The sequence below is a fragment of the Cnephaeus nilssonii genome (assembly GCF_951640355.1).
Source record: "Cnephaeus nilssonii genome assembly, chromosome: 19".
Classification (NCBI taxonomy): Eukaryota; Metazoa; Chordata; class Mammalia; order Chiroptera; family Vespertilionidae; genus Cnephaeus; species Cnephaeus nilssonii.
In genome coordinates this window covers 10,504,071-10,523,480 of record NC_137090.1, presented here as the reverse complement: position 1 = coordinate 10,523,480, position 19,410 = coordinate 10,504,071, and the positions used below count along the sequence as shown (strand labels likewise).

General features: G+C 46.0%; 1 protein-coding gene across 1 annotated transcript in view; it reads left to right on the top strand.

Moving 5' to 3' along the window:
• Window positions 1–8,885: 8,885 nt before the first annotated feature.
• SKAP1 (src kinase associated phosphoprotein 1) overlaps window positions 8,886–19,410 on the top strand; it is a 317,213-nt gene continuing 306,688 nt past the window's right edge. Inside the window, exon 1 of the mRNA XM_079799085.1 lies at window positions 8,886–9,017. The gene's annotated coding sequence lies outside the window, so the exon portion shown is untranslated. The remainder of the gene's footprint in view (window positions 9,018–19,410) is intronic.

The following is a 19,410-nucleotide window of genomic DNA, read 5'->3' as shown; positions in this document are numbered from 1 at the left end:
CATGGACGATGTATAGGTCAAAGCTTAAAGACTTTGAGGAACAAGCAGATCAAAGTCCAAATCTTCAGTCTCTTCCACCTGTGAGCCTCCCAGCACTGGTCTGCAGAGCCAGGCACAAGGCAGATGGAAGGCAGAAACCTGGAGGCCAGGAGCAGCTTCCCATTCCATAACTCAGCTGGTTCCTGGAGACCCAGAGTGTGGTCCTGACAGTATAATTAACATGATGGGAGACAGGAAGAGGAAAGAGGAGGGACACAGAGCCAGATTAGGGGCAGTAGATCACCTGGGTCTGGCATCTACTCTCCTGCTTCATGCAAATGTTGCTTTAGCCCAAGGAAGCCACATTCTGGGACTGGCTTGCTGTTTATTTAAAAATACACAGACTTTGCAACCCATCTGGAAAGCTCTGAAGGAGCTCCTGATAAGGGCATCTCATCATATCCCAGCAGCAGGGCAGTAAATCGAGAACATGCAGAAACATAAAAAAAAAAGCCCTGCCTTGATCAGATGTAAAGAATTTGCCAAGTCTGCAGATAAGGAGATCACTAGAGAGAGTGCGGGTGTGAGTCCCTCAGAGAGAGCTTATTTATTTTCTTCTTTCCCTTACCTTCTGCTCTCTAGATGAGCAAGGCATGCACAGCGAGGGGGAGGTGGGTGAGCATTGGTTGTGAGGCCATGCAGCCCAAGTTACCAGGTGCTCCAAATAAGCAATGTAAGGAGAAGCTCGCCTTTCCTTATCGGTTCTGGAATACAAGGCACCGAGACGCAGCGGCTGCCAAGGTAAAAGGCTATCACCGAGCAAATACCCGAATGGGAGAGACATATTTGAGAAAGAACAGATAACATTTTCAACATATTTAGAGATCCTAGCCCTCATCCAACTTCAGTATCCCTTTACCTGAGCTTTTACTGGTAAGAAGTGTCAAACAAATTAAATAGTTTATGGGAAGGCAGGAGCCAGGCATCTTACCAGTCCTTTTTTCATGTGTTGGAGCCGGCTTGCTAACATAATGAGTCTTGGTAATTTTACAAGCTAAGGGTCCCCAAGCATGCCATATTTCACTTACTCTGCACATAGCCACTCAGTCACCCCCCCCCTCCCAAGGGAATATCAACTTTTTTTGCTGAGAATCAGTAAAAATTATTAAATAGTAGTGAGAATGTGTGGGGGTATTAAATTTCTTTGTATAAAGTTAAGGCTTATGAGTCTCTTCCACTCTCACTTTCATCCCTCCCATCATCAGCCTTGCTTGTTAGCTAAAGAAATGGAGGACAAAGGAATTGCAATTAATTGGAGACAATATTGGAGGAACCAAGAGAACTCCACACAAGACATGCTTGCAGAGAGTGTCCTGACGGGAGATCCAAGACAAGCACATCAAAAGGCAGAATGAGCCCTGATGGGTTTGGCTTAGTGGATGAAGTGTCGGCCTGCGGACTGAAGGGTCCCAGGTTCGATTCCGGTCAAAGGCATGTATCTTGGTTACTGGCACATCCCCAGTAGGAGGTGTGCAGGAGGCAGCTGATCAATGTTTCTCTCTCATCAATGTTTCTAACTCTCTATTCATCTCCCTTCCTCTCTGTAAAAAAATCAATAAAATATATTAAAAACAAAACAAAAGGTAGAATGAGTAGATGAAGTGTATTTTGAGGAATTAAACATCTGAAATGTACAACCAAAAAGAGACCAATTCCAGGTTGTTATATATCTGCAAATCCTCTTAAATATAAGCATTACTGGAAGGAGAGAAAACACTAAAAACTAATTTACCAAAAACTTACAGTGAGGTCACCAGCTTAAAGAAGGAAAAGATATTGGGTCTTAAGGAGGGGTCTGTAAAAGTGGGAAGAAGAGAAAAAAGAGGTTGCATTCTTAAGTCTCTCTTTCTCTCTTTCTCCCTCTTCCTCCTCTTAGAATTGTGACACATTGTTGGCTTTTCATATTTCCTTGAGATCCAGCCTTACCTGGTTTCTCATCCCTCCAAAACATGGCACTCTTTCTATCTTGACTTCTAATAAGCTCTTCCATTTCTCTGAATGATTTTCTACTCATTCTATGTCTGGAAAAATTGTTATTTACCTTCCAAGATGCAGCTCAAATGTCACTTCTTCAAGGAATCCTTTTTGCCATTCCTGGTGACACAGTGAATCTCTGTCCTTGATTGCTTTGCCCTTGCCTCATTAATATCCCACTGCTGGGCACTTATCTCACTGCTGTTATCATTGCTTATATGTCTATTCATTTTTGTATCCTTAGTACCTAGGGAAAATATATCTTGTAAATATATATGATGTATAGGAAAGATAAATGAATGAATATAAGAGTAAAGATGAGACAGATCCAACAGTATGCAAAGATGGTATAATAGTAACAGCTGACAGATATAGCAAATTTACTTAGTTTTCTGTTTTCTCTCTTCTCATATCACGTAAAGATATTTAAGATTTAAATAACATAATAAGGAGGGTATTTGTCTTGCTAACTCAATCTAGTACATTGCATTCACTTCCAGGTGCCATATTTTAAGAGCATCTTAGACTCTCTGCATTGGAAGGGACCACAAAGATTATCTGGCCCAATCTCCTTTTTGTGACAATGTGTTCACCAAGTGGTTGTCTAGCCTTTGATTGATACCCACCCATCATCAGAGACAGGGAGATGGTCAGTGTTTTCTTCAAACCACTTTGACTGCTTTTCCTTATTTAAGATGAGATTTGTTTTACTGAAGCTTTTACCCTTTGCTCCTATTCTTTCAGCTATCAGAAGATAGTAACAATGCTTTCCCTAGATCTTTCCTGGGTAGCTAATGGGCTGTGGGAGGGGCAGCAAGTGCTGCCAAAACAAGTGAAACTTACAAGAACATTGTAAATTACCTTGTTTGCCCCTGACTATAAATAAAGCATCAGCTTTGCAGTCTGGATCTGTACTGTGGCCTCAGCCAGGCACAGAAGATCCACCTAGACCCAGCTTATTCTCTTGTCTGTCTTTTTCTTCATTCTTCACCAGCCCTCCCTCAGGCTCGCCGAACCCTTGGCTGTGCTGGCGCCGCACAGTGGAGTGGGCCCCCGCACAGCTGATCCTCCATGGTGGTCAGTGGTCACAGTCAGTCCTTGCAGCTAATCAGCCTGGGGTAAATCTCTCCCATTGATGTGCCATCAGCAATCTAGGCTCAACTACAACAGGAGGGTGTACACAGCCCACATGGAGGGGCACACCTGGAGTGTCCAGCTTGAGTGAACAGAGAAGCTTTTCTTTGTTGGGAAATTTTTGATTACTGAGTCAATCCCTTTATTTGTTAATCATCTGTTTAGATTTTCTATTTCTTCATGAATAGTCTTGGTAGGATGTATGTTTCTAGTAATTTATACATTTCTTCTAGGTTATTCAATTTGTTGGCATATAATTGTTAATAATAGTCTCATATGATCCTTTGTATTTCAGTGGTATTATATTATCTCACTTAATCCTCTCAACAGTAGGTGAGGTATAAATATTTAATCTCCATTTTACAGAACAAAGAAAGTGAACCTCAGAGTAGTTAAATGACTTTCCTAAGGTTACACAGCTAGTAATTGGTGGAGCCAGGACTTGAACCCAAGTCTTTTCACTCCCAGTTCATTGTTCTCTCCCTGTATAGGGTAACGAGAAAGTAACTGGAAGTGCTGAGCATAGAGAAGAAAAGACTAAGGGCAGACATTATAGATATTTTCAAAGATCGCAAAGAATGTCACATGGGGTTTTTGAAAAGGCTTCCATTCATACTATTTTCCTTCTATAAAGGAAATTAGGAAAGGAATGGGAGGAACTTTTTAATAATAAAGGCTGTTCAAAATTGAACTGGGCTTCCTCACCAACTCCCTGTTACTCAAAGTGTTAAAGCGTCAGTATATGACTTTCAGTATATTGCATGACTGTCTTAACCACAACCACCACCAAAGATGGGGACCACCACTTTGTAGACAAGTGGATTATGTCTTGCTTTTAGAAGCAAGTAAAGAAATTAACTCTGAAGTTGAAGAAATAAAGTATGCTCCTTCCAAGATGCTTAAGCTTGCAATGCTAAAAAGCCCTCATTCCAATTGGAACCAGGAAGTCAAGTTCTTCAAAACTCAAAAGGCCAAATGGGAATAAGGGGAATGGTTACATTAAGGACAAGGCGGAGGGGACTGCTGAGCAAGACTTTCCATCTGTAGGCCCAATCCTTTTCCTGGAAGCACTGAAAATTTGGCTTTATCTTCTTTCTGGGAAAAGGGAGAAGTCAGGAACTTTGAGAGTCAGGGTGGGAAATTGTTGAGACACAACCCAATTGTCAAATGTCCTTCATACTCCTCTGTCAAGGTTCCTAGGAGATCAGGCGTCCTGACTGCTCAGTGAAGCACTGAGCTCCTGGGAGGAACGGGTATTGGAAGAATATCGATGTCTGCACATTCAGGATTTAATAATCCAGACGCAGATTGTCCTCGCCCTTCTGTGAACCCGACCTTCTTTTCAAGTCCCTGGCCTCCATGTTCATTAAAAAGTCTGCTCACCAGTGACCTGGGCCCCAGCGTAGCTGACACCACCTCTGTCCTTTCATTTCTGCTCTGGCCCTGACATGCTCCAGGGATGCAAAACAGCCAGGGCTCCGTGGTGAGAAAATTACTTGCTGGAGAAATGTGTCTACAGCAAGGATTTCAGTGTGGAGCTGGGAGATGGGAGAAGGACAGCCGGAAATAAGAGGTTTTGCCCTGCTGAGCAGAAAAAAATATTGTTTTCATGGGCCACAAGGAGGCAGAGGTTGAGTCAAGGATGAAATTCTGAAATTCTCTTTTAAGGCAAGAAAAACAAGAGGAAGAGCATCTCTCCAGCTACAGCCAGAGTAGCTTTAGGGCCAACCTTTGGGTCAGGTATGCCCTCTGGTTTCCTCTCACAGCTTGAAATTCTGGATCTAAGACCTATCTCCAACTGATTTTTGAAAGGGCGATTTGGGTTATATTCTTGACAGCTTCTTTTTCAAAATGTAATTTTGAGGTCTTACCCACTGTCTCTGCAATTCTCACTCTGAACCTTAACAGAGATATAGGGCTGGAGACTTTTGACATGATTTGACATTTTCCAGGCTTTGACATTGAACAAGGACGTGAGTTATGACAAATGACTCTCTTGGTCCAACAGGATATACACACTGAGGGGCTTCTGTGAAAGTGGGGCTGAGATGCACTGAGTAATCCACTATCTCTGGCTTAGGTGCCTCAGCGACAGCATTTGTAATGTGGACAGGTAGGCTCAGAGGTGCAACCTAAGATCGAAGAGCAGGTTTTTCGTAGGCATGACCTAGCACTTAACAACAACCTGAACAAATGTTTGTTGAGCACATACTTTGTGCCCCACACAGTGACAGATGGGGCAATAGCAATCGATGTTTGCATAGCACTTCCTTTTATAAGGCCCGTTCACAGACACCTCCTTTCCTCTACATAAGAGCTCTGTGAAATAAGTATGGCAAGTTATTATTATTTTCAAGTTTATTTTACAGATGAAGAAACTGAGAATCAAATGAATTAAGTGACCTGCCTAAAGTCATACAGCTAATCAAGGGTGGACCATGTTTTCAGACTTAAACTCCCACATTCCCTCTTCTATAACAAAATAACCTACACCCGTGGCCAGAATAGCTAGCTTAAAACAGACTATTTCTTGTAGGTGGGTATGGACGATATAAGATTGGCCTTTATTGATAGTTGCTGCAGTTGGGTATATGAGAGTCCATTATATATATGTACTGGTATATATATGTTTGAAATTTTATATAATAAAAAGTTTAAATAAAAAAAAGAATAAACCTGTGTTCTGTGCTCAAATTCTGCACCTTTGAAACTCTTCTTAGATAAATCTCATTTTCCTGTCTTCTCTTCTCTCAATGGCTGCCACTTATTGAGTGTTTATTGTATCCAGCAGGTACTCTTGGTAAGTGCTATCTTTATGTCTCACTATTTAATCCTCACAACCACCCCATGAGGAGGAACTACTATCCGTGTTTTTCAGATGAGGAATCTGAAGCTTAGAGAGGTCACAGAACTTGCCCAAGATCAGACCTTTAGTAGATATCAGAGCAGAGACTTGAACTCGGGTCTGTCCAGAGTTCAATTCCTATCTCCTAACTTACAACCAGAGGGGGACATCTTTCTCTTGGAGGCAATACTATCTGAAATGTGCTTTCATTCTCATCAGCTTATAAGAAACTCTGGCCCTAGCCGGTTTTGCTCAGTGGATAGAGCGTCGGCCTGTGGACTGAAGGGGCCCGGGTTTGATTCCGGTCAAGGGCACATATCCAGGTTGTGGGCTCAATCCCCAGTAGGGGGCATGCAGAAGGCAACCGATCAATGATTCTCTCTCATCATTGATATTTGTCTCTCCCTCTCCCCACCTCTCTGAAATAAATTAAAATATATATATATATATATATATATATATATATATATTTTTTTTTTTTTTTTTTAAAGAAACTCTGAACATGGAATTGGAGACATTCTTATCCCACTGCTGGAAAAACAGGACTTGTAAACAGAAAAGCTCTTCCATTTGGCCAGGCCTGTCTGTCCTCACCTCCCTTAGGGGATTCAAGCACTTAACTTTGTTTTGTAATCTCAGGTGCATGAAGCTGGCATCCATTACCATCTAAGCACAGGGGTCATGGTTTTTTTTGTGTTTTTTTTTTTTTTTTTTTTCAGTTCCTGCCAGTGAAATTTCTATCAAAGAAGTGGGAAAGCAGGTAGAGTGGAGTGGGGATGGGGACAATTGCCTTCAAAAGAGATTTAGGTTCCATGTCTCTTCGTGGATTCATAGAACTAACCTTTGGCAGGCAAAGTCTTTCCCGTCGTTGGACTGGCCGAGGTTAAAGGACACCAAAACCGGCACAGCAGGGATGGCTCCCCTCCAGCCTTGCCTGATTTCAGCCAAACCTTGCTCGGGCTAGTCCTCTCTCCTCTCTAGTGGCAGCCTTCTCGTACTAGCGGGAAGAGCCGTGGGCTGTTATCTGGTGTGGTATCAAATATTTAGCTGGAGAACGTTCAGAGCGCTTCGGGGACGCAGGGAACTGTTTAGATATCAGATTCTCCCCTGCCAGGTCAAGCGAACCCTCTGTTGACGAATGGCTGTGTTTCCTCAAGCATCTTTCCCAGCAGCCAGTTATCTGTGTGCCCTTTAACTTGCTGTCCAGCTGAGAGGCCCCAGGCCTGCAGGAGCTGTTCTCCTCAGCCCCATCTCAGCCTCACACTGCTGCAGTGGGCGATGGAAGATTGTTTACAAAAGATGAAGGCTCGCTGCCTTGCACCTGGTTTCTGTCTGGCCCACGCTGACAGGGATGAAGGATCCTTCATTTATCTCAGTTTCTCTTCTCAGGCAGCTCCCGCTGTCATGGCAAGCTTGGGCCGGGGTTTCATTCCCTGATAAGCAGCTTTCTGAGGAGCTGGGGAGAGCCACTTACAGGCCTACATACCTCTCTGAAGTCCCCCACCCCGGTCGTGGGGAAGCAGGGCTGAATGGGGTAGGGGCTGCTTGAGGGTTTATAGAGAAGGTCAAGTGGGCCTTGATTCCAGCTATCTGGTGGTCAGGTCATTTTGCTCTTTCTCTATCTACAGATTTTGGAACTAGGTAGCCAAATAACCCATCCGCCCTTTTTGCCTGCTGGAGAGGGAGAGAGAAAGGGCACCTGCTGGCAAACAACATCCAGGAACAACCTTGTTTTATGAAGAATGGGGACAGTGTAGAGAAAGGTCCACGGAGACACATCACATTCTAGAAGGAGGGAGTTGGTATGCAGAGTGTGAAAACCCGTCCCTAAAAGCTCCTAAAGATAAGGAGATGGTTCGTGATAATAACTAACATTTACGGGGTATTTACCACCTGCCCAAGCGCTGTGCTAAGCACTTGATCTCATTTAATCCCCAAACATAAATACTCTTATTATATCCATTTAATATATGAGGAAACAGAGGCTTAGAGAGATTACGTATACAGCCAATTTGAAGAAGAGCTGAGATTTATACAAAGGATAGCTCTGCTCCAGGGCCCCAAGCCCAGAGACACACTGTGGGTAGCCAAGTCTGAAGGTACAGAGTTACGTGGCTACTGATGTGTGTTTAGGAACACTGGCATCTGGTTTTACTTGGTGACAAGCTTAGTACTTGAACCTGGAGTGAGGAAGCAAGCGTAGGCGGTGAGTTAGGGAAAGCAGATAGCAAAGGGTAAGTGTGAATTGGCTTCTCAATGAAGCTGAATTCGGGGAGGGGCAGGAGACCTCTGGCCCCCAATAGCCTTTGGGGTTTTGAAGAGGCAGATTTCCATGAACGCAACTGCTTCCCTCTGACTTGGATAAATCCACTTGCTGCCTTCCACCTTCCTGGGACAAGTCAATAACGCGTTGGAAATAATATGTAATAGCAGATCTAACAGTGGTATTTTCTGGGTAAAGCAGAAAGTTAATAATCTCAGTTTTTGGAATCTACTCCAAATAGTTGAATAAAGCACTGACCCTCTAGGAAGGTGTCTCCCTCTTCCTGGGTGGCTTGGACAAACCACCACCCTCCTCTGCATTGGAGGAACAGTGGACTCGTCCACAGACAGGAAGCCCCCGCAGACACAGCTGTTGTGCTGATGATCCTGGAGAACCAGGCCAGTGTGGATGGTGCAATGACGCTATGTCCCTGGCTATCAGACAATCCTGTTGAGGAGTCTGGAGCATTTTCACTTTCAAAACTGGTGGTAATGTTGGCAGCTGAGTGGAGAAGGACTGAGGCCCTTACCCCAGGCTTCAGTCCCAGGAGGGCTGGTCCAGGACCCAGGAGCTCTGTGCTCCATTTTGATTTCACCACTGAGTTGCTGTGGACATTAAGAAGAGGCTCAACAATCCCTGGACCTCCTCTTCCAGAACAAGGAATTTTGTCCCCTTCCTGGACATTAGAATATGACAAAGACGAAGACAAACAGGACCACTCAAAATGTCACCTGCACTCAAGGCAAGGTGGCTTTATTAAAGGTAAGTCCATGTCGCTGTTCTCCCTCACCTCCTCCTGCCTAGGTCTGGGCTGCTTCTTTATTGGAGCGGCCCAATCAGCTCCCAGGACCTCACTGTCTGGGGGCAGAAAGTATTGACAGAAGACCTTCAAGCTTCATTCCTACAACTGCAGCTCCTAGCTGACCCCTTGAGGACAGACAGTTGGAGACAAGGGAAGATTGAGGTGGGGGTGGGAGGGGACGCTCTGTTTCACACTCTTCCAACCTGATGCCGCGGTGAGGACCGGGATGGTGACAGGCCCTGGACTCAGTGTTCAGAGCAGCTGAGTCTTGCGGACAAGAAGCAGATAAACTGCACCAGGCCTCTTAATGAACCCAGCGCCGGCTTCAGATAAACTGTCGCCACTTACTCCTCCTGGCCCTCCCTTCTCCAGGAAAGGAGCAACAGGCTTGGAGCAGGCCCTGGGCCAGTGACTCTTGCTCTCCAGGGAAGTTCCGGGTGGAGCAGACTCTCAGAAACTCTGATTAGAACCTTGTTTGATTCCCCTTTGCTCCAGCTGAATCCAACTCTCCGGGCCCGAATAGAAGCAGGAAACTAGCAGCTGTCAGAAAAATACAGATAAAAACCACTGGGGGAATGTTAACTTAAAAAACGTGTTCCCTGGTACCTCAGAGTGTGACTGTATTTGTAGATAGTTCCCTTAAAGAGGCAATTAAGGTAAATGAGGCCATAAGGGTGGGCCCTAATCCAATATAGCCAGTGCCCTTTTATGAAGAGGAGATTAGGGCACAGACATGCTCCGAGGGAAGACCTTATGAAGTCACAAGGAGATAATAGCCATCTATAAGCTAAGGAGAGAGGCCTTAGAAGAAACCAACCCTGCCAATACCTTGACTTTGGGCTTCTAGTTTCCAGAATTGTTAGAAAAAAAAATCCTATTGTTGAAGCAAACAAAAAATAATGCATTTGCTTTCTTGCTTTTTACCACTTTTCTTCCCACAGAAGAAGTATGTACATTATAAGCCAGTACATTCTGTTTAGAGATGTTGAAAGCCTCATCCCAGATCAGCAGGGCAGTGGCAAAGATAAGACTAAAATCTGGGAGTATTGCCTCCCATCAGGAATATTTCATTATAATATTTCCCCTCCTATTTATCTCAATAATTACCTCAATTTTATGCTTTGTTTTGGCCCTTGGAGACCTGACCATGCAGGTTCTAAGAAATGGATCATCTCTTTGTAGGTAATTGGGACAAGCAGATTCAAGCTCATTTCTTCTAGGTTGCACACTGCTAGGAAAACCCCATGAGCTCATAAGAGTTATACAAAGGTTAACTAAATATTAATGTGTGAATAAGTGGTCATTCTTAGAAAAATTAAGAAGGCTTTTCTGAAGGCATCTGAAAGAGAGGTATATGTTTCTCATTGGGGCAATGTCAAAAAAGTATTCGAACACTAGGATAAGGGCCAAGCCCAGGACTGGGGAGAATATGTTGACACAAATCTCAAGCATATCTATTCCAACAGTTTTAAGATTCTATGGGAATTTGGCAGAAGACAGTTATAATGTGAAGGATATGATCTAGCAAAATCAAGGACCTTCTAATTTTTATCTCAATGTTTTACATCCAGGGTAAATATTTTTAATTGAAGGAGATAGGAAAATTCCAATTTTTTCTTTTTGACCTAGCTGCTGAGTTTGGATGGATTGGTATTATTCTCTAATGGTTTCAGTTAAGTGAGCAAAACATGCCATAAATTTCTCCTATTTGCCCACACAGTGGCTACTTATCACAGCTCTGATCACTTAGTAGGGCTCTATTGGATTCTGAATGAGTTTTGGATGTTTCCTTAGCTGGTGATGCTCATTGGTATTATCCTCCTTTCTATTTGACTAGTAAACAATCCATAGCCTTCGACTCAAAGTGTGATCCATGGACCAGCCTCAGCAGCATCACTTGGGAGCTTGGTAGAGGTTCAGAATCTCAGGCCCACCCATATCTATTAACTCACAGTCTCAATTTAGCAATATCTCCACATGATTTATATGCACATTATAATTTGAAGAGCACTTGTTCATATTACATCATCTCATTTCATTTCTCTTCTATCTATGAGGTAGGCAGAGCAATTACCTCCATTTCATATCAGTGGAAACTGAGACTCAGGGGTCAAGCAATTTGCCCATGCTCACACAGCTAAATGGAGGAGTTGCAATTTGAACCCAGGTCTTTTGACTCCAGATCCTAAGCTTCGTCTACTATGCCATGATTCAGAAGGAGAGACAAACTGCTGACTCAGTGCAATGAGGTATCCAGCCACTTCATCTCTTTGTGTTTCTGACTGTTTTTCTTCTGTGTAAGATGGTCTCTGAAAGAATGTGATGACGACTTTGGTTCTCCCTTCAGTCCTTTTCTCTCCAGCCACCTAACAGCATCACTAACCCTGGCCAACTGCTTCACACGTACAGGCCGTTAGCAATAATTGCCAGCACCTGTCACAGTGCGTGGCATTTAGTAGGCACTCAACAAATGTTTGTTGAGCCAAATAGAATTACCTAGCGTTAGCGTGAGCTCTCAGCTGTTGATTACCAAGGCGCATTGGTGAAGGAGCGCTCTGGGTCATTGTGACTCCTCTCTCAAGGTGTAGAGAAACATTCAAATTACAGGTCTTCCTGACAAGGATTAGGAACACCATCTTCTTAACCTGAAAGGCAGATTTAAAAAGCAAATTCCATTGTCTGTGGCTGTCTCCTGAGAAGGACCCGAGCCAGGAGCTGCCTGGAGCTGGTGAGTGTGGAATTTACATGCTTACATTGGAAAACAGACTCTGCTGCATTTTCTTGACTGGAAGCGTGGAGTGTGGGAAAAGTCAAGAGCATTGACTAAGCCAAGTTTGAAGTCAGGGGTCAGCAAAAGGAGATTACTGGATGACTGACTGTACTGGGATCTGCCTATAAAAATTGGCTAAAACTTGAGGCTTTCTCTAAGATTGTTGATAACGGGGGAAACCAGGCAGGGAATTTCAATGCATCTAAACAGACACAGAGCTGTGTAGGAAACGCCTAGGTTTCATTGCTTGTTTCCCCAAGAGAGCAGAATTGAAGCAAAGCTCTGAGAAGGGTTGAATTATTATTCTGTAAGAAGTTTTCTGATGATCTGGGCTATGAAGATGAATCCCAGTAGTAAATTTGGCAGCATTTTAGCATCCCTTACCAAAATATAAACAAAAGGAATGCACTGTCTTTTACAAGGAACTTCTCACGCCTCACTATCCCTGAGCAGGGCTGTTCATCTACCTGAGCAGGGGTAGAGCTGGTTGTTCTGTTTTACCCATATGCTCCCATCCAGCCCTCTTGGTGTCCGGTGAAATCTGTGAGCCATAAGATAGACAAACCTATAACTCTGTCTTCCTCTGGGTGTCAGATCCTAAACTACAGAGTGAGTGAGCCCCAGATGCAAAAGATGCAGTGTGGCCTTTGATCATCTAAAGATTAAAGAGGCTTGGTTCATCCTCATTCAACTTCGTTAGTAGCCAGCACAGTGACTCTTTTGCTTCCACATAACAAACTGGGGAGGCAGGGATTAAAGGAAAGTCCTCCCTTTGCCCCTCCCTACCCTGCTCAACTTGTTTTGGCCAGGAAATCTGGGATTTTCTAAGAGCTAGATCAGAAAGAAAGATGACCTCCCCTAGCCGGCTTGGCTCAGTGGATAGAGCGTCAGCCTGCCAACTCAAGGGTCCCAGGTTTGATTCCGGCCAAGGGCACATGACTGGGTTTCGGGCTCAATCCCCAGGGAGGGGGGTCGTGCAGGAGGCAGCCGATCAATGATTCTCATCATTGATGTTTCTATCTCTCTCTCCTTCTCCCTTCCTCTCTGAAACCAATAAAGAAATATATTTAAAAAGAAAGAAAGAAAGAAAGATGACCAGCTCCAAAGTAGAACTATTTCCATGGTTAGCTCCTTTAATTTAATTGTTTTGCCTGTCTCAGAGCTTTGTTAGGGTAAGTAGATTTCTTTCCCCTCCTGTCATCCTCCTCACTGAAATCTACTACTCCAGGCTGTTTGCTGGTTGATTCCCTTATCCAACAAACATGGATGTGTAGAGCACTGGGTAGTCATGGGAGAGAATCTACTTCTTCCTCTTTGTCCCTCCCCAGGTGCCCCACTCAGACTTCTGTCACAGCCCTTACAGCATTTTATTGCATTTATTTGATATGTTTTCATGTATCTCCACTTAAAAGACAATGAACATCTTGAGGGAAGGAGTATTTGTTTCTATCTTAAGCATTTAGCCAGGGTGTCTGGCACATGGGAAATACCCAGGATATAGCTGATTAAATGGAATGAACAAGGAGGGTTGAAAGGATAAAGATGAATCAACCAGAGAGATCCAGGTCTCAGAACGAAAAACAACAGATTTCACTTCTTCTGAGTAGCCTGGGCCTGGGGTAAACTTCCAACATGATTCCAGGTTTGGAGATTTGACCTCTTCAATCTTGACGTTGCTATAGCCTCGGTGTGGTTGCTGTGCTGTTGATAGTGTCATAAAGATATTTGTCAGGACTGAGGACAGCTGCTAATATATCATCATTTTGAATGTCAGAGAGAACATTTATCAGTAATAGAGCATTGCTTAGACACTGTTGCAACAATACACTTTATTAATTGATTTGTAAAATTATCGATATACATATTAGTGTTCATACTTTGTGTGAAAATTTTTTTAATCCTCACCCAAGGAATGAGGATATTTTTTCCATTGATTTTTTTTTAGAGAGCATTGTAGTGGAGGGAGAGAGAAACATCGATGTGGCACATTGATTGGTTGCCTCCCACACGAGCGCGGATTGGACCTGTAACCCAGGTACGTGCCCTTGATTGGGAATCAAACTCATGATTCTCTGGTGCACAGCCCTATGCTCCACCCACTGAGCCACGCTGACCAGGGCTCTTGTGTGCATTTTTAGTAGAAATATAAAATGTCAAAGGTGAAAAGACTGTAGGAGGAAGTTCACCCCTTCTTTTTATAAATGAGGAATTGAAGCTCAGAGACTGAGCAAGGACATATCACTAGCTAACAGAAGAGCTGGGGTTAGAACCAAAGCTTTCCAACCCACAATAAAGTGCTTCGAAACTATGGAGAAGATGGCAGTGGCTGTGCAAGAGTTGCTTCTCTCTTATTAGGGAACCTGAGCATTTTCTTCTATTTCCTTCCAGCTGAAACATACACAGCTGTTTCTCTCTCTCTCTCTCTCTCTCTCTCTCTCTCTCTCTCTCTCTCTCTCTATTTTTTCTCTGTCTTACACCCCTTCCCTTCCTATTGCCAATATTTATTGAGCCCTTACTATGTTCCAGGCACTTTGGTATGCATTCTCTCACTTAATTTTCACTATAACCCTGTGAGGTATGCCTAATAACAACAACAATTATTCTTCCCATTTTATAGAAGAGGCACAGGGAGTTAAACAACCTGCCTAGTTGAAATTCAAATTCAACATGTCTCATTGTAGAGTCCATGTTCTTAGTCATTGCTTTGTAGTTTTTTTTTTCATAATTTTACACAGATTTAAGCAATAACACACTATGGAGAAATGAGCTCTTTTGCTGTAAAAGGAGCCATTTTTTGTCAAGTACCAGACTCCACTCTATTTTGTACACGTCAGCCACTGTGGCTGTTGACCTGTAATTTGTTTTTAATGCTCATCTCTTCCACTAGAATGGAAGGAGAAGGGGTTGCGTCTTTCATTTTTTAAAATTTCCAGCACCTGGCACAGTGCCTGGCACAGAGACGGTGCCTAATAAATGAATAGATGAGCCCTGGCTGGGTGGCTCTGTTGGATGGAGAGTCATCCCGTACACCAAAGGGTTTCAGGCTTGATCCTCAGTCGGAGGCAGCCAATCGATGTTTCTTACATGGATCTTTCTCTCTCTCTCTCTCCCTCTCTCCCTTCCTCTTTCTCTAAAATCAATGAACATATCCTCAGGTGAGGATTTAAAAAAAAAAGAAAAAAAGAAAAAGAATAGATGAATGCAACTCTGATAGAGCTCACAGGATACAAACACTAGTGTAAACACTCAGAGCCCCTGCGCCGGGGGACTGGATCCACTACACCTGCTCTTTGTGCTTGGTTTCCTTCTGGGAGAAAGAGCATGCCCTTCAGAAAGAAATGCCAGGAGGTAATCTTCCAGTCTCCGAAGCCTAGGGCCTGGCCCATGTACTCCTTTGCTGGGTACCTTCCGGCGGTCCACGTGGGGCGCTGGCAGTGCAGATGATATCTACAGAACCAGGGGCTATCTGCCGGGCATCAGTGGGTACAGTGTGCCACATGGGAAGATGGCTTTGTTCTCTGGCCTGCTACAGACCCCTTGGGGAGGGCTATGCGGGGGTGTGTGTGTGTGGGGGAGGCAGGGCGGCAGTGGGGCAGCCTCCTCACTTCGGCAATACTTTGATGTTGGTAGCCAGGAATCCCTTTCTCTCCCTGATGGCTGGACCTCCCCAAGCCACGAATGGCTTAGGTTCTGCAGCACGGGCCTCATAGGAAGGCTGCTGAGGCTCTTTGGCTACTGCAGATCAACCTGCTATTTTTAAACAAGGCCAATTCCCCCCAATCCATGTTTCCACGCTGGGAGAAGCATCCTGATACCCAACCAGAGACCCTGTAGGCCTGCCTTGACTTGAAACCTCTGCATAGGAAGGTGGCTGCTTCAGACCCTGTTCGCCTCCCTGGTGAGCGATCACCTCTGCATGCTGTTTGCATGCTGCTTGCATGCTTCTGGTCAAAGCTGGGTAGGGTCCGTGTGGGACTCCCCACATCCTGCTCCCTCTTCCTGCTGAGGGAGCTGACCTGGCCCTGTGAGGCAGGGCGGGTGGCCATCCAGGTCTTTGCGCTTCCCAGTGTCCAGGGGGTTCCAAGCTCCCCTTGGGAGACGGCCTGCTGCTCACAACCCCTCCCCAGAAATGTGCCCTCCAATGGGAAAAGATATGGAACCTTCCCCCAGGCGCCCCCAGGAGAGGCGCAGGCATAGGGGGGCAGGGGGGGAAGTCAAGTCCCCTGGACTATAAATACATCTCACACGTCTTCTGTAAATCTCCAGATGTGTCAGGAAGGCACAAAGAAGCGAGCTTGAATTAGAGGCGATTAGAGACCATATTCTCCCAGAGCAGGGCAAGCCTGCCCGTCAACCGAGCCCCGAGCGGCCCCAGGGACCACCCCCCGGGGAAGCTGTACGTCCCCACAGCTTTCCCCGCCGCCCCTGCCCCATGCGGGGGCTCTGGGGCTTTGGGAAGCACAGACACCAGCGTTTCCCCTTTGCTCTCCTGCCCTCGGGGAGAAGAGCGCTCTGGGCGCCCCGGGTGCGCCCTGGTCCCCGGGCCTGGGGGGGGCGGGGGTGCGAGGAAGAACCGCGACGTGGCGGCCGCCAACTGCCCGGCCGGTGGGTGATTTATGAAGTGCTGAAAAGCATCTTCGAAGCTGTCATTTATCTTACAGCTCTCAGCCTAAATAAACACAGAATCCGCCTAATTATAGTTACAGGGGAAACACAACACCCCAACCGCCTCGCCATCGCTGCCAGCGCATCTCCTGGCCGGCCCCGCCCCGGCCCCCGCGCCGTCAGCCCACAGCTGCACCCTAGCGGCTGCCTCTGCACCGAGGGCCCCCCAACCCCCCCTTCCAGCTCGGCCGGCCTGGCCCCACTGCTCTCCTGGCGCCCCTCATCGCACCCCCCCCCGCCCCGCCCTCCCGCTTCTCTCTTTCTCACGCTCACTCCTGAACAAACGACTGCACATCCCTGAAAAGAATTTGCCCAGAGCGAAGGTACCATCTCCATCTTGCCAGGGAAAGGCACCAGCCGGACCCATCTGGTTGCAGCAGGGGCTGGAGAGGACCCCCTAGGGTTGTGGCCACTTGGTCTGGCCTGGCCCAGCGCACTCCTGCAAGGTCAAGGGAACTCCCGGTGGTTGACCACATCAGGGAAGGCAGAGGGGCCGGAGGATCTTGGGTAGAGAAAGGAGGAGATTCTTTTTGTTCCTCGGTGATTTCGTGCCCTCCCCAGGAGGAGGGGAAGCCTCCTCCTGCTTGATGCTTCTTCTCTCTTTATCCGTGTCCTCAGACTTGAACTTGGAACCCTCTTCCCCTTTAGCATGTGGAGACTCTTCGGTCCTGGGTGTCCCAGCAGAGAGGCAGATGCTTCGACAGCAATCAGGACAGTGATATTACCGGGTGGTTCTGGATGAACCATCCTTGGGGGCACCCTCTCCCACTTGGTCTTTGTCCTGGGGAGGTGGGGCTTAGGGTCAGGGCTGTGTTGGGCATAGCATAAGAGTAACAACCAAGGGCAGTCAGCCCCGTGACCCATGGAATCAGAGTCCCTTCAAACCTGCTGAAACCAGTTCCCTAAAAATGGGAATTTCAGGGCCCAAGGGGCCGTTCAGGATGTCATCCACGTGGTGTTAACTTACACGCTAGCATATACATTACCCTGGACCTATAACTCACCTCTGATTTACTGCTGTCTTTCTGTGTATGCAGGGTCCTGTTCTTGCACACAAATTTGGGGATCTGATAACAAAGCAAAGGAAGGATTGCTCAAGGGCAGGTGTAATCTGAGCAGGCCCCTGGAGGACCAGGAGGCCCCTGGAGGATGTGGGCTTTGCAAAAGGGTCTACATAAAGGGCTGCCTCCTACCAGGGAATGGCAAGGCGTCTTTGAGGAAAGAGGAACTTGGAGTGAGGGAGCATGTAAGACAGAACAGGAAGAGGAAGTAACTCTTCTCGCCCACTAAGGGCGCAGACCTGGGAATTTTTAATCCCGAATTTGCTTCCTCACTCCGTCCCAGCTGGTTCTGTCAGATGGTTATGGAATGTGGTCTCCCCGGCTCTGTTTCCAGTGTTGAAACCAGAGCAGCCAATACCTGTGACCCACATGCCTCGGAGGGGCTTCGGCAGCTGGATTCAGGAGGGAGGCTCTCGATTCAAGCTTTCTGAGGGCATCAGGAGCCTCTCTGCCAATGTGTGGGCTTCCCCCCTTCCCAGAGAGCAGGAGCCCTGTGGAGCCCTCCCCCCAGTCTAGTCGGCTCAGCTAAGTCTCAGAGTCCAGCTCCAAGGAGCAAGCCAGGGCCCTTTCCAGAGTACGCAGAGGAGTGTAACAAAAGAGAGATTTTTTTTTTTTTTTTTACTAGTTATACCACTGCTTATCCATTAAAGTGAGATAAAAATACCTGTTCCCTGCCTGGCTCCCAGAGCGCCAATTCAAATGAATGAGGATGTAAAAGCTCACGGTAAGAAAATCTCTCCCCAGGTAGTTCCAGATGAAAGAGCAGCTCTTTAGCACTTCCAGTGAGTTAGACAAGGAGGCCTCTCCTTAGAGCCGGCTGGAGTAATCTCGGCATTTTTTTATTTTTAATAATAATAAGGGGGCATCAAGCCTCAGAGCAGTTGAATGATGTTCCTGAAGTCACACAGTAAATCACTCTTGAAGACTTGATTCTTTATGGGATCACAATAATTCGAAGAATATTTGGTTTGCATTAACTCTTTGAAGGCCAAGACAGAAGAAAAGCAACATTTTAAAATGGCTTACTTACAAGTTTAAAAAACTATATTTTTACTGGGAAGAGGAGAAAAACTCTCTCCTGATGTTTTGTTTTGCTGGGTCCCCCCCACCCCCCCTTTTTTGGGCGTGTGTGTCTCTCTGCCATTCTTTTCCATTCCCATTTTCTCCCCTTGCCTCAATTCCCCCTTTTCTTCCCTCCTCCTTAACAGTCCAGTCAGCAGTTTTTGTCCCCAGGATGCTTTGCTGTTTTTGATGCCAGCCCTTTCCTGCCAGCCGCCAAGACCTCCCCTCCCTCCCCACTTCCTCAGTTGATCCTGTGCAGAGGCCGATAGCTTATCTCCACGCAGCAAGGGGAAAGTGAGATAGTGGGCTCAGATGCCAGCAACCCAGAGCATCTTGGGAAACTGCTTGCTGTTGTGAACAGTAACAGTCCTGTCCACCCCCAAGCAGAGATCACCCACAGATACTTCTCTCCTCTCTTTCTGATCTAGTCAGATTAGGGCAGGAAAAGGCTCTGGGCAGCAGAGGGTGCATCGTGTCATGCCATATGTTGAACTTCAAAGGGAGTTCAAGTCCTGTTTTTTTTTTTTTTTTTTTTTTTTTTGGTCTGCTGTGCTGTGCAACATCAGAAAAGTCACTCAGTCTCTCTGGTCTCCAGTTTCTGCAGTCAATAGGATCCGATTACAGGGGCTTTATGTAGTCCATCTCCGGTTGAGAGCACTGGCAGGTCCTTGCTGAGGAGTGGAGAGTAATGGCCATTTCCAGTCACTTCTGATGGGACGTGCCCTCACAATTTTCCATTTCCTTCTCCTGTCACTCATTCTGTACCCCCGTGACCTGACAGGAAAATTTTGTCCC